This window comes from Pimephales promelas, chromosome 3, assembly GCF_988280905.1.
Source record: "Pimephales promelas chromosome 3, fPimPro1.hap1.1, whole genome shotgun sequence".
Lineage (NCBI taxonomy): Eukaryota > Metazoa > Chordata > Actinopteri > Cypriniformes > Leuciscidae > Pimephales > Pimephales promelas.
Window position 1 is genome coordinate 47105140 of NC_142771.1, and position 7500 is coordinate 47112639.

At 47.5% G+C, this 7500-nt stretch overlaps 38 non-coding genes across 38 annotated transcripts; all 38 read left to right on the forward strand.

Moving 5' to 3' along the window:
* Positions 1-62: 62 nt before the first annotated feature.
* On the forward strand, positions 63-181 carry LOC148993710 (5S ribosomal RNA). Its single transcript, XR_016159364.1, has one exon. It is a non-coding gene; the product is annotated as a 5S ribosomal RNA (ribosomal RNA).
* A 170-nt stretch (positions 182-351) lies between these two features.
* On the forward strand, positions 352-470 carry LOC148993711 (5S ribosomal RNA). Its single transcript, XR_016159365.1, has one exon. It is a non-coding gene; the product is annotated as a 5S ribosomal RNA (ribosomal RNA).
* Positions 471-533: 63 nt separating this feature from the next.
* Positions 534-652, forward strand: LOC148993712 (5S ribosomal RNA). The gene has a single exon (XR_016159366.1). It is a non-coding gene; the product is annotated as a 5S ribosomal RNA (ribosomal RNA).
* A 63-nt stretch (positions 653-715) lies between these two features.
* On the forward strand, positions 716-834 carry LOC148993713 (5S ribosomal RNA). Its single transcript, XR_016159368.1, has one exon. It is a non-coding gene; the product is annotated as a 5S ribosomal RNA (ribosomal RNA).
* A 63-nt stretch (positions 835-897) lies between these two features.
* LOC148993714 (5S ribosomal RNA) lies at positions 898-1016 on the forward strand. The gene has a single exon (XR_016159369.1). It is a non-coding gene; the product is annotated as a 5S ribosomal RNA (ribosomal RNA).
* Positions 1017-1079: 63 nt separating this feature from the next.
* LOC148993715 (5S ribosomal RNA) lies at positions 1080-1198 on the forward strand. The gene has a single exon (XR_016159370.1). It is a non-coding gene; the product is annotated as a 5S ribosomal RNA (ribosomal RNA).
* Positions 1199-1366: 168 nt separating this feature from the next.
* On the forward strand, positions 1367-1485 carry LOC148993716 (5S ribosomal RNA). Its single transcript, XR_016159371.1, has one exon. It is a non-coding gene; the product is annotated as a 5S ribosomal RNA (ribosomal RNA).
* A 63-nt stretch (positions 1486-1548) lies between these two features.
* On the forward strand, positions 1549-1667 carry LOC148993717 (5S ribosomal RNA). The gene has a single exon (XR_016162025.1). It is a non-coding gene; the product is annotated as a 5S ribosomal RNA (ribosomal RNA).
* Positions 1668-1730: 63 nt separating this feature from the next.
* On the forward strand, positions 1731-1849 carry LOC148993718 (5S ribosomal RNA). Its single transcript, XR_016159372.1, has one exon. It is a non-coding gene; the product is annotated as a 5S ribosomal RNA (ribosomal RNA).
* A 63-nt stretch (positions 1850-1912) lies between these two features.
* LOC148993719 (5S ribosomal RNA) lies at positions 1913-2031 on the forward strand. The gene has a single exon (XR_016159373.1). It is a non-coding gene; the product is annotated as a 5S ribosomal RNA (ribosomal RNA).
* A 63-nt stretch (positions 2032-2094) lies between these two features.
* LOC148993720 (5S ribosomal RNA) lies at positions 2095-2213 on the forward strand. The gene has a single exon (XR_016159374.1). It is a non-coding gene; the product is annotated as a 5S ribosomal RNA (ribosomal RNA).
* Positions 2214-2276: 63 nt separating this feature from the next.
* Positions 2277-2395, forward strand: LOC148993721 (5S ribosomal RNA). The gene has a single exon (XR_016159375.1). It is a non-coding gene; the product is annotated as a 5S ribosomal RNA (ribosomal RNA).
* A 63-nt stretch (positions 2396-2458) lies between these two features.
* LOC148993722 (5S ribosomal RNA) lies at positions 2459-2577 on the forward strand. The gene has a single exon (XR_016159376.1). It is a non-coding gene; the product is annotated as a 5S ribosomal RNA (ribosomal RNA).
* Positions 2578-2748: 171 nt separating this feature from the next.
* On the forward strand, positions 2749-2867 carry LOC148993723 (5S ribosomal RNA). The gene has a single exon (XR_016159377.1). It is a non-coding gene; the product is annotated as a 5S ribosomal RNA (ribosomal RNA).
* A 63-nt stretch (positions 2868-2930) lies between these two features.
* On the forward strand, positions 2931-3049 carry LOC148993724 (5S ribosomal RNA). Its single transcript, XR_016159379.1, has one exon. It is a non-coding gene; the product is annotated as a 5S ribosomal RNA (ribosomal RNA).
* Positions 3050-3112: 63 nt separating this feature from the next.
* Positions 3113-3231, forward strand: LOC148993725 (5S ribosomal RNA). Its single transcript, XR_016159380.1, has one exon. It is a non-coding gene; the product is annotated as a 5S ribosomal RNA (ribosomal RNA).
* A 63-nt stretch (positions 3232-3294) lies between these two features.
* LOC148993726 (5S ribosomal RNA) lies at positions 3295-3413 on the forward strand. The gene has a single exon (XR_016159381.1). It is a non-coding gene; the product is annotated as a 5S ribosomal RNA (ribosomal RNA).
* Positions 3414-3476: 63 nt separating this feature from the next.
* On the forward strand, positions 3477-3595 carry LOC148993727 (5S ribosomal RNA). The gene has a single exon (XR_016159382.1). It is a non-coding gene; the product is annotated as a 5S ribosomal RNA (ribosomal RNA).
* Positions 3596-3765: 170 nt separating this feature from the next.
* On the forward strand, positions 3766-3884 carry LOC148993728 (5S ribosomal RNA). Its single transcript, XR_016166858.1, has one exon. It is a non-coding gene; the product is annotated as a 5S ribosomal RNA (ribosomal RNA).
* A 63-nt stretch (positions 3885-3947) lies between these two features.
* LOC148993729 (5S ribosomal RNA) lies at positions 3948-4066 on the forward strand. The gene has a single exon (XR_016159383.1). It is a non-coding gene; the product is annotated as a 5S ribosomal RNA (ribosomal RNA).
* Positions 4067-4129: 63 nt separating this feature from the next.
* On the forward strand, positions 4130-4248 carry LOC148993730 (5S ribosomal RNA). Its single transcript, XR_016163966.1, has one exon. It is a non-coding gene; the product is annotated as a 5S ribosomal RNA (ribosomal RNA).
* A 63-nt stretch (positions 4249-4311) lies between these two features.
* On the forward strand, positions 4312-4430 carry LOC148993731 (5S ribosomal RNA). The gene has a single exon (XR_016163326.1). It is a non-coding gene; the product is annotated as a 5S ribosomal RNA (ribosomal RNA).
* Positions 4431-4493: 63 nt separating this feature from the next.
* Positions 4494-4612, forward strand: LOC148993732 (5S ribosomal RNA). The gene has a single exon (XR_016162479.1). It is a non-coding gene; the product is annotated as a 5S ribosomal RNA (ribosomal RNA).
* Positions 4613-4779: 167 nt separating this feature from the next.
* Positions 4780-4898, forward strand: LOC148993733 (5S ribosomal RNA). The gene has a single exon (XR_016159384.1). It is a non-coding gene; the product is annotated as a 5S ribosomal RNA (ribosomal RNA).
* A 63-nt stretch (positions 4899-4961) lies between these two features.
* LOC148993734 (5S ribosomal RNA) lies at positions 4962-5080 on the forward strand. Its single transcript, XR_016159385.1, has one exon. It is a non-coding gene; the product is annotated as a 5S ribosomal RNA (ribosomal RNA).
* Positions 5081-5143: 63 nt separating this feature from the next.
* LOC148993735 (5S ribosomal RNA) lies at positions 5144-5262 on the forward strand. The gene has a single exon (XR_016166670.1). It is a non-coding gene; the product is annotated as a 5S ribosomal RNA (ribosomal RNA).
* A 63-nt stretch (positions 5263-5325) lies between these two features.
* On the forward strand, positions 5326-5444 carry LOC148993736 (5S ribosomal RNA). The gene has a single exon (XR_016159386.1). It is a non-coding gene; the product is annotated as a 5S ribosomal RNA (ribosomal RNA).
* Positions 5445-5507: 63 nt separating this feature from the next.
* On the forward strand, positions 5508-5626 carry LOC148993737 (5S ribosomal RNA). The gene has a single exon (XR_016159387.1). It is a non-coding gene; the product is annotated as a 5S ribosomal RNA (ribosomal RNA).
* A 63-nt stretch (positions 5627-5689) lies between these two features.
* LOC148993738 (5S ribosomal RNA) lies at positions 5690-5808 on the forward strand. The gene has a single exon (XR_016159388.1). It is a non-coding gene; the product is annotated as a 5S ribosomal RNA (ribosomal RNA).
* A 63-nt stretch (positions 5809-5871) lies between these two features.
* On the forward strand, positions 5872-5990 carry LOC148993739 (5S ribosomal RNA). Its single transcript, XR_016159390.1, has one exon. It is a non-coding gene; the product is annotated as a 5S ribosomal RNA (ribosomal RNA).
* A 63-nt stretch (positions 5991-6053) lies between these two features.
* Positions 6054-6172, forward strand: LOC148993740 (5S ribosomal RNA). The gene has a single exon (XR_016159391.1). It is a non-coding gene; the product is annotated as a 5S ribosomal RNA (ribosomal RNA).
* Positions 6173-6235: 63 nt separating this feature from the next.
* Positions 6236-6354, forward strand: LOC148993741 (5S ribosomal RNA). The gene has a single exon (XR_016159392.1). It is a non-coding gene; the product is annotated as a 5S ribosomal RNA (ribosomal RNA).
* Positions 6355-6417: 63 nt separating this feature from the next.
* LOC148993742 (5S ribosomal RNA) lies at positions 6418-6536 on the forward strand. Its single transcript, XR_016163381.1, has one exon. It is a non-coding gene; the product is annotated as a 5S ribosomal RNA (ribosomal RNA).
* A 63-nt stretch (positions 6537-6599) lies between these two features.
* Positions 6600-6718, forward strand: LOC148993743 (5S ribosomal RNA). The gene has a single exon (XR_016163285.1). It is a non-coding gene; the product is annotated as a 5S ribosomal RNA (ribosomal RNA).
* A 63-nt stretch (positions 6719-6781) lies between these two features.
* LOC148993744 (5S ribosomal RNA) lies at positions 6782-6900 on the forward strand. Its single transcript, XR_016159393.1, has one exon. It is a non-coding gene; the product is annotated as a 5S ribosomal RNA (ribosomal RNA).
* A 63-nt stretch (positions 6901-6963) lies between these two features.
* LOC148993745 (5S ribosomal RNA) lies at positions 6964-7082 on the forward strand. The gene has a single exon (XR_016159394.1). It is a non-coding gene; the product is annotated as a 5S ribosomal RNA (ribosomal RNA).
* A 63-nt stretch (positions 7083-7145) lies between these two features.
* Positions 7146-7264, forward strand: LOC148993746 (5S ribosomal RNA). The gene has a single exon (XR_016159395.1). It is a non-coding gene; the product is annotated as a 5S ribosomal RNA (ribosomal RNA).
* Positions 7265-7327: 63 nt separating this feature from the next.
* Positions 7328-7446, forward strand: LOC148993747 (5S ribosomal RNA). The gene has a single exon (XR_016162436.1). It is a non-coding gene; the product is annotated as a 5S ribosomal RNA (ribosomal RNA).
* Positions 7447-7500: the final 54 nt, after the last annotated feature.

The following is a 7500-nucleotide window of genomic DNA, read 5'->3' on the forward strand; positions in this document are numbered from 1 at the left end:
TATGTAGTTTACTACCCTAATGTTCTAACCATTCAAATAGCCCAATTTTGGCAGCAGATTTCGCTTACGGCCATACCACCTTGAGAACGCCCGAACTCGTCTGATCTCGGAAGCTAAGCAGGGTCGGGCCTGGTTAGTACTTGGATGGGAGACCGCCTGGGAATACCAGGTGCTGTAAGCTTTATTGTTTAAAAAAAAAAAAAAAAAAAAGAGTCAATGAAATGTTTCAAAAATCCTAAATTGTCTTTTTTCCCCTCAAAATTCCTGAAATAGTCTCTCAGTTTCTTCAGAAAGCCTGAAAGAGTCTCTTTTTTTTCTTCTTCAAATAGCCCAATTTTGGCTGCAGATTTCGCTTACGGCCATACCACCTTGAGAACGCCCGAACTCGTCTGATCTCGGAAGCTAAGCAGGGTCGGGCCTGGTTAGTACTTGGATGGGAGACCGCCTGGGAATACCAGGTGCTGTAAGCTTTATGTAGTTTACTACCCTAATGTTCTAACCATTCAAATAGCCCAATTTTGGCTGCAGATTTCGCTTACGGCCATACCACCTTGAGAACGCCCGAACTCGTCTGATCTCGGAAGCTAAGCAGGGTCGGGCCTGGTTAGTACTTGGATGGGAGACCGCCTGGGAATACCAGGTGCTGTAAGCTTTATGTAGTTTACTACCCTAATGTTCTAACCATTCAAATAGCCCAATTTTGGCAGCAGATTTCGCTTACGGCCATACCACCTTGAGAACGCCCGAACTCGTCTGATCTCGGAAGCTAAGCAGGGTCGGGCCTGGTTAGTACTTGGATGGGAGACCGCCTGGGAATACCAGGTGCTGTAAGCTTTATGTAGTTTACTACCCTAATGTTCTAACCATTCAAATAGCCCAATTTTGGCAGCAGATTTAGCTTACGGCCATACCACCTTGAGAACGCCCGAACTCGTCTGATCTCGGAAGCTAAGCAGGGTCGGGCCTGGTTAGTACTTGGATGGGAGACCGCCTGGGAATACCAGGTGCTGTAAGCTTTATGTAGTTTACTACCCTAATGTTCTAACCATTCAAATAGCCCAATTTTGGCAGCAGATTTCGCTTACGGCCATACCACCTTGAGAACGCCCGAACTCGTCTGATCTCGGAAGCTAAGCAGGGTCGGGCCTGGTTAGTACTTGGATGGGAGACCGCCTGGGAATACCAGGTGCTGTAAGCTTTATTGTTTAAAAAAAAAAAAAAAAAAGAGTCAATGAAATGTTTCAAAAATCCTAAATTGTCTTTTTTCCCCTCAAAATTCCTGAAATAGTCTCTCAGTTTCTTCAGAAAGCCTGAAAGAGTCTCTTTTTTTTCTTCTTCAAATAGCCCAATTTTGGCTGCAGATTTCGCTTACGGCCATACCACCTTGAGAACGCCCGAACTCGTCTGATCTCGGAAGCTAAGCAGGGTCGGGCCTGGTTAGTACTTGGATGGGAGACCGCCTGGGAATACCAGGTGCTGTAAGCTTTATGTAGTTTACTACCCTAATGTTCTAACCATTCAAATAGCCCAATTTTGGCAGCAGATTTCGCTTACGGCCATACCACCTTGAGAACGCCCGAACTCGTCTGATCTCGGAAGCTAAGCAGGGTCGGGCCTGGTTAGTACTTGGATGGGAGACCGCCTGGGAATACCAGGTGCTGTTAGCTTTATGTAGTTTACTACCCTAATGTTCTAACCGTTCAAATAGCCCAATTTTGGCAGCAGATTTCGCTTACGGCCATACCACCTTGAGAACGCCCGAACTCGTCTGATCTCGGAAGCTAAGCAGGGTCGGGCCTGGTTAGTACTTGGATGGGAGACCGCCTGGGAATACCAGGTGCTGTAAGCTTTATGTAGTTTACTACCCTAATGTTCTAACCATTCAAATAGCCCAATTTTGGCAGCAGATTTCGCTTACGGCCATACCACCTTGAGAACGCCCGAACTCGTCTGATCTCGGAAGCTAAGCAGGGTCGGGCCTGGTTAGTACTTGGATGGGAGACCGCCTGGGAATACCAGGTGCTGTAAGCTTTATGTAGTTTACTACCCTAATGTTCTAACCATTCAAATAGCCCAATTTTGGCAGCAGATTTCGCTTACGGCCATACCACCTTGAGAACGCCCGAACTCGTCTGATCTCGGAAGCTAAGCAGGGTCGGGCCTGGTTAGTACTTGGATGGGAGACCGCCTGGGAATACCAGGTGCTGTAAGCTTTATGTAGTTTACTACCCTAATGTTCTAACCATTCAAATAGCCCAATTTTGGCAGCAGATTTCGCTTACGGCCATACCACCTTGAGAACGCCCGAACTCGTCTGATCTCGGAAGCTAAGCAGGGTCGGGCCTGGTTAGTACTTGGATGGGAGACCGCCTGGGAATACCAGGTGCTGTAAGCTTTATGTAGTTTACTACCCTAATGTTCTAACCATTCAAATAGCCCAATTTTGGCAGCAGATTTCGCTTACGGCCATACCACCTTGAGAACGCCCGAACTCGTCTGATCTCGGAAGCTAAGCAGGGTCGGGCCTGGTTAGTACTTGGATGGGAGACCGCCTGGGAATACCAGGTGCTGTAAGCTTTATTGTTTAAAAAAAAAAAAAAAAAAAAAGAGTCAATGAAATGTTTCAAAAATCCTAAATTGTCTTTTTTCCCCTCAAAATTCCTGAAATAGTCTCTCAGTTTCTTCAGAAAGCCTGAAAGAGTCTCTTTTTTTTCTTCTTCAAATAGCCCAATTTTGGCAGCAAATTTCGCTTACGGCCATACCACCTTGAGAACGCCCGAACTCGTCTGATCTCGGAAGCTAAGCAGGGTCGGGCCTGGTTAGTACTTGGATGGGAGACCGCCTGGGAATACCAGGTGCTGTAAGCTTTATGTAGTTTACTACCCTAATGTTCTAACCATTCAAATAGCCCAATTTTGGCAGCAGATTTCGCTTACGGCCATACCACCTTGAGAACGCCCGAACTCGTCTGATCTCGGAAGCTAAGCAGGGTCGGGCCTGGTTAGTACTTGGATGGGAGACCGCCTGGGAATACCAGGTGCTGTAAGCTTTATGTAGTTTACTACCCTAATGTTCTAACCATTCAAATAGCCCAATTTTGGCAGCAGATTTCGCTTACGGCCATACCACCTTGAGAACGCCCGAACTCGTCTGATCTCGGAAGCTAAGCAGGGTCGGGCCTGGTTAGTACTTGGATGGGAGACCGCCTGGGAATACCAGGTGCTGTAAGCTTTATGTAGTTTACTACCCTAATGTTCTAACCATTCAAATAGCCCAATTTTGGCAGCAGATTTCGCTTACGGCCATACCACCTTGAGAACGCCCGAACTCGTCTGATCTCGGAAGCTAAGCAGGGTCGGGCCTGGTTAGTACTTGGATGGGAGACCGCCTGGGAATACCAGGTGCTGTAAGCTTTATGTAGTTTACAACCCTAATGTTCTAACCATTCAAATAGCCCAATTTTGGCAGCAGATTTCGCTTACGGCCATACCACCTTGAGAACGCCCGAACTCGTCTGATCTCGGAAGCTAAGCAGGGTCGGGCCTGGTTAGTACTTGGATGGGAGACCGCCTGGGAATACCAGGTGCTGTAAGCTTTATTGTTTAAAAAAAAAAAAAAAAAAAAGAGTCAATGAAATGTTTCAAAAATCCTAAATTGTCTTTTTTCCCCTCAAAATTCCTGAAATAGTCTCTCAGTTTCTTCAGAAAGCCTGAAAGAGTTTCTTTTTTTTCTTCTTCAAATAGCCCAATTTTGGCAGCAGATTTCGCTTACGGCCATACCACCTTGAGAACGCCCGAACTCGTCTGATCTCGGAAGCTAAGCAGGGTTGGGCCTGGTTAGTACTTGGATGGGAGACCGCCTGGGAATACCAGGTGCTGTAAGCTTTATGTAGTTTACTACCCTAATGTTCTAACCATTCAAATAGCCCAATTTTGGCAGCAGATTTCGCTTACGGCCATACCACCTTGAGAACGCCCGAACTCGTCTGATCTCGGAAGCTAAGCAGGGTCGGGCCTGGTTAGTACTTGGATGGGAGACCGCCTGGGAATACCAGGTGCTGTAAGCTTTATGTAGTTTACTACCCTAATGTTCTAACCATTCAAATAGCCCAATTTTGGCAGCAGATTTCGCTTACGGCCATACCACCTTGAGAACGCCCGAACTCGTCTGATCTCGGAAGCTAAGCAGGGTCGGGCCTGGTTAGTACTTGGATGGGAGACAGCCTGGGAATACCAGGTGCTGTAGGCTTTATGTAGTTTACTACCCTAATGTTCTAACCATTCAAATAGCCCAATTTTGGCAGCAGATTTCGCTTACGGCCATACCACCTTGAGAACGCCCGAACTCGTCTGATCTCGGAAGCTAAGCAGGGTCGGGCATGGTTAGTACTTGGATGGGAGACCGCCTGGGAATACCAGGTGCTGTAAGCTTTATGTAGTTTACTACCCTAATGTTCTAACCATTCAAATAGCCCAATTTTGGCAGCAGATTTCGCTTACGGCCATACCACCTTGAGAACGCCCGAACTTGTCTGATCTCGGAAGCTAAGCAGGGTCGGGCCTGGTTAGTACTTGGATGGGAGACCGCCTGGGAATACCAGGTGCTGTAAGCTTTATTGTTTAAAAAAAAAAAAAAAAAGAGTCAATGAAATGTTTCAAAAATCCTAAATTGTCTTTTTTCCCCTCAAAATTCCTGAAATAGTCTCTCAGTTTCTTCAGAAAGCCTGAAAGAGTCTCTTTTTTTTCTTCTTCAAATAGCCCAATTTTGGCTGCAGATTTCGCTTACGGCCATACCACCTTGAGAACGCCCGAACTCGTCTGATCTCGGAAGCTAAGCAGGGTCGGGCCTGGTTAGTACTTGGATGGGAGACCGCCTGGGAATACCAGGTGCTGTAAGCTTTATGTAGTTTACTACCCTAATGTTCTAACCATTCAAATAGCCCAATTTTGGCAGCAGATTTCGCTTACGGCCATACCACCTTGAGAACGCCCGAACTCGTCTGATCTCGGAAGCTAAGCAGGGTCGGGCCTGGTTAGTACTTGGATGGGAGACCGCCTGGGAATACCAGGTGCTGTAAGCTTTATGTAGTTTACTACCCTAATGTTCTAACCATTCAAATAGCCCAATTTTGGCAGCAGATTTCGCTTACGGCCATACCACCTTGAGAACGCCCGAACTCATCTGATCTCGGAAGCTAAGCAGGGTCGGGCCTGGTTAGTACTTGGATGGGAGACCGCCTGGGAATACCAGGTGCTGTAAGCTTTATGTAGTTTACTACCCTAATGTTCTAACCATTCAAATAGCCCAATTTTGGCAGCAGATTTCGCTTACGGCCATACCACCTTGAGAACGCCCGAACTCGTCTGATCTCGGAAGCTAAGCAGGGTCGGGCCTGGTTAGTACTTGGATGGGAGACCGCCTGGGAATACCAGGTGCTGTAAGCTTTATGTAGTTTACTACCCTAATGTTCTAACCATTCAAATAGCCCAATTTTGGCAGCAGATTTCGCTTACGGCCATACCACCTTGAGAACGCCCGAACTCGTCTGATCTCGGAAGCTAAGCAGGGTCGGGCCTGGTTAGTACTTGGATGGGAGACCGCCTGGGAATACCAGGTGCTGTAAGCTTTATGTAGTTTACTACCCTAATGTTCTAACCATTCAAATAGCCCAATTTTGGCAGCAGATTTCGCTTACGGCCATACCACCTTGAGAACGCCCGAACTCGTCTGATCTCGGAAGCTAAGCAGGGTCGGGCCTGGTTAGTACTTGGATGGGAGACCGCCTGGGAATACCAGGTGCTGTAAGCTTTATGTAGTTTACTACCCTAATGTTCTAACCATTCAAATAGCCCAATTTTGGCAGCAGATTTCGCTTACGGCCATACCACCTTGAGAACGCCCGAACTCGTCTGATCTCGGAAGCTAAGCAGGGTCGGGCCTGGTTAGTACTTGGATGGGAGACCGCCTGGGAATACCAGGTGCTGTAAGCTTTATGTAGTTTACTACCCTAATGTTCTAACCATTCAAATAGCCCAATTTTGGCAGCAGATTTCGCTTACGGCCATACCACCTTGAGAACGCCCGAACTCGTCTGATCTCGGAAGCTAAGCAGGGTCGGGCCTGGTTAGTACTTGGATGGGAGACCGCCTGGGAATACCAGGTGCTGTAAGCTTTATGTAGTTTACTACCCTAATGTTCTAACCATTCAAATAGCCCAATTTTGGCAGCAGATTTCGCTTACGGCCATACCACCTTGAGAACGCCCGAACTCGTCTGATCTCGGAAGCTAAGCAGGGTCGGGCCTGGTTAGTACTTGGATGGGAGACCGCCTGGGAATACCAGGTGCTGTAAGCTTTATGTAGTTTACTACCCTAATGTTCTAACCATTCAAATAGCCCAATTTTGGCAGCAGATTTCGCTTACGGCCATACCACCTTGAGAACGCCCGAACTCGTCTGATCTCGGAAGCTAAGCAGGGTCGGGCCTGGTTAGCACTTGGATGGGAGACCGCCTGGGAATACCAGGTGCTGTAAGCTTTATGTAGTTTACTACCCTAATGTTCTAACCATTCAAATAGCCCAATTTTGGCAGCAGATTTCGCTTACGGCCATACCACCTTGAGAACGCCCAAACTCGTCTGATCTCGGAAGCTAAGCAGGGTCGGGCCTGGTTAGTACTTGGATGGGAGACCGCCTGGGAATACCAGGTGCTGTAAGCTTTATGTAGTTTACTACCCTAATGTTCTAACCATTCAAATAGCCCAATTTTGGCAGCAGATTTCGCTTACGGCCATACCACCTTGAGAACGCCCGAACTCGTCTGATCTCGGAAGCTAAGCAGGGTCGGGCCTGGTTAGTACTTGGATGGGAGACCGCCTGGGAATACCAGGTGCTGTAAGCTTTATGTAGTTTACTACCCTAATGTTCTAACCATTCAAATAGCCCAATTTTGGCAGCAGATTTCGCTTACGGCCATACCACCTTGAGAACGCCCGAACTCGTCTGATCTCGGAAGCTAAGCAGGGTCGGGCCTGGTTAGTACTTGGATGGGAGACCGCCTGGGAATACCAGGTGCTGTAAGCTTTATGTAGTTTACTACCCTAATGTTCTAACCATTCAAATAGCCCAATTTTGGCAGCAGATTTCGCTTACGGCCATACCACCTTGAGAACGCCCGAACTCGTCTGATCTCGGAAGCTAAGCAGGGTCGGGCCTGGTTAGTACTTGGATGGGAGACCGCCTGGGAATACCAGGTGCTGTAAGCTTTATGTAGTTTACTACCCTAATGTTCTAACCATTCAAATAGCCCAATTTTGGCAGCAGATTTCGCTTACTGCCATACCACCTTGAGAACGCCCGAACTCGTCTGATCTCGGAAGCTAAGCAGGGTCGGGCCTGGTTAGTACTTGGATGGGAGACCGCCTGGGAATACCAGGTGCTGTAAGCTTTATGTAGTTTACTACCCTAATGTTCTAACCATTCAAATAGCCCAATTTTGGCA